Here is a 2,970-nt window from a genome sequence, read left to right as displayed (position 1 = left end):
TGTCTGCAGTGGAAGCAGCTGCACCACCTACTCCACCCTCCAGTGTCCAGCGTGAAAATACAAGGATCGACTTTTTCTCCTCCTCTTTAACATTATGCACTCCATCACTGTATATAAATGCCACTTGTTTTGCACATATTCAACTCTGTATATTTTATATATTTTATTATTATTATTATTATTATTATTATTTATTTTTTTTTTACTATTTAATTTGTAAAAATGTGTATACACACACACACACACACACACACACACGTAGGAAAATATTTAGTATACACATCCAGAAATGCATACACTATTATATATTGTACATATATTTATTAGTTTCAGGTTGGCCATTCTTGTATTTTGCTCGTTTGTGTTGTTGTGTTTGCACATCTCTGTTGCTTGTGGGGCTCGCACACAAGAATTTCACTCGCATGTGCTGTGCCAGTGTGCCTGCACATGTGATGTGACAATAAAAGTGATTTGATTTGATTTGATTTGAAACAGGTGTAAACACAATAAACATGATAAAACTGTATGCAGTCAATTATCACATTTCCACTGTAAGTTGAAATTTTCACTCCTTGACGTGAGCTTGGTTCTCACACTGATCATCGAGGTCCACCTCCCCCCACCACCTCTACCCGCAGCCTCCATCAGTCCCTTCCTTACTACCAGTTAGATACATAGGTCGTTATGACTGTGGATTGTGGATATGGAGCTGGACTGCGGCTTTTATGTAATACCCTTTTAAACCACAAGATGGCGCAGCGAGTCACTGTAAAGCTACCCAAGGGAACTAAAGGGAGGGGCTAAAGAGAATGGCCGTTTCTCAGCACGCGTACTTGCGTTCTTGCAAAGGAGAGTGGCTAAAAAGTTTGAAATATGACTCTATCTGACACAAAATAAACTTTTAAGATATTTTCAGGTGAGAACTTCTGACTGGTATGGCGTTATTTTGTGCCTCTATTGTGAGCGCACATAAATAATTTTTGCAAGTGCAAATGTTGCATTTTGAGGAAGAAATATTTTGAGTGAATAAAAGCTTAATTTGAGCGAACAAAATTTATTGCTGCATGCAAGAAATGTATTTCAGTGTTTGCTATTATCCATATACACAACAGCCCCTCTCACTCAGTTCACCTTTATAAATGTGCCACAAAACCAACCAATCACAGACTTTGATGCAAAAATTGTGATTGGCTCCAATCAGCTAGCTAGCTACTGCATTCTGGAAACACTGTCCATAGTGTAGCTCAACCCATTTAGAGTTAGTATGTTTAATTATTTTATTTTAAAATATATAATTTTTAAGACCATTGTTGGTTTTAATCTAGTTTAAACCAAACCACTCCACTGGATTTAGCTACATTTTGGACAGTGTTTCCAGAATGGAGTAGCTAGCGAGCTGATTGGGGACCAAAACAGCCAATCACAATTTTTGCATCCAAGTCTTTCATTCATTGTTAATGTTAATGTTTGGTTTATTTCAGTTTTTTATTTGTTCCTGTGCTTTCTGTGTAACTGTATGAAGCCTAGTAGACAGGATGTAATTTTTTATATAATGTGTAATTTCCATTGCAAATATTAAACAAACTCTGGAGTTGTGATGTCATCAAGTACAGTGCCATAGAATGATCGCGTTATGTTCTTGGGAAGTATGGACTCCTGTGTGAACTTACTAAGTATGGACTAGCAAGAATGCAAGTATAGACTTGCGTTCTTGCGTACTGAGAAATGGCCATTATAAAAACTTTAGACAGCAACACACTCTGAAAATGTTACAGATGCTGCCCCTTGGTGGTCAAAGTTTCAGTCAGTGTCTGCAGAGGGTCGCTGCGAAAAGTACCTTTATGGAAGCAAACAAGCAAGCAAGCAATCAGAAAGCAGGTTTTTGCTTCTTTTTAATCTTATCCAGCACTTTCTTTTATTATTATTGTGCATATATTATTCATTTTCAATCTTCCTGGTTTTTACAAATTGACGGGTAAATGAATGGGGCTGTGTTTTTGTGTGAGTGGGAGTGGAGGGTCCTACTCCTTCTTTGCATATTTGATTATATCATTCTGTTCATTATTATTCTACACAGCTTATAGTAGTAGGTAGTCACTCCTTGGCTATCTGAGAAATCTGGAGCTGTTTCCTTGAACTTTCTGCTTTTGTGTGAATGATGCTGAAACTGAACTTCTATAATTCCTCCTGATGCACAGGGTTCCCAGCATCTCTACTCCAGCAGGCTGCAGGCAGAACAGGAGCTACAAAGACATCGGCTAACCTCATGCTACTAGATTACCACAATAAACTGGAGTAATATGACACCACAAGACCTAATGAGCATGGGACTTCCTCCCATGTGGATGAAAGTGAAGTGGGCACATTAAACAATGTCAGCTCATTCCTGGAATTAAAATCTATCCGCATAGCTATGTTTTAGAAAAAAACAATCAAGGCCTACAATAAGACAGAGAAAACCCAACAATGATATGAGCCCTGATGAGCAAGCGCTTTGGCCACAGTGGATCAGAACCTGATCAGAACTTGATCCAGTGAGCCATTGATGGGCTTTGATCAGTGGTCATGACAATTTGTTTATTAATGATCAATTAATGAGAGAAGCTTCAGCAGGGAGAGGAGAATTACCTATAATTACAGTGGCCTGTGGCTTAACTTGCAGGCTAATCTGTCGCGAGCGTGTGTGTGTGTCTGTGTGTGTGTGGTTTTTGGTTGCGCACAGTTAGACCTCAGCACATAAACATGGCGGCCTCAAAGCAGCAGCTTTGAACTACATGATTTTCATGTCAGCGGTAATTATTTACATCACAATAATATGTTTGTGGAAGCTGCTTTCTGGTGTGAAGGAAGCAGCCTCAGGGGCGTGGCCTGGTGTCACTGCTGCTGCCTTTGCAGTACTCTGTAAAAATAAGAGTTTTTAGTTTTCACCTGGGTGGGTGCTGCCCACCTCTGTTTAGGTGTAGATGTGGA

This window comes from Haplochromis burtoni, unplaced genomic scaffold, assembly GCF_018398535.1.
Source record: "Haplochromis burtoni strain Fernald_Lab_line unplaced genomic scaffold, NCSU_Asbu1 Contig_61, whole genome shotgun sequence".
In the NCBI taxonomy this organism is placed as follows: domain Eukaryota; kingdom Metazoa; phylum Chordata; class Actinopteri; order Cichliformes; family Cichlidae; genus Haplochromis; species Haplochromis burtoni.
The sequence above is the reverse complement of the archived record's forward strand: the minus strand, read 5'-3'. Positions refer to the sequence as shown.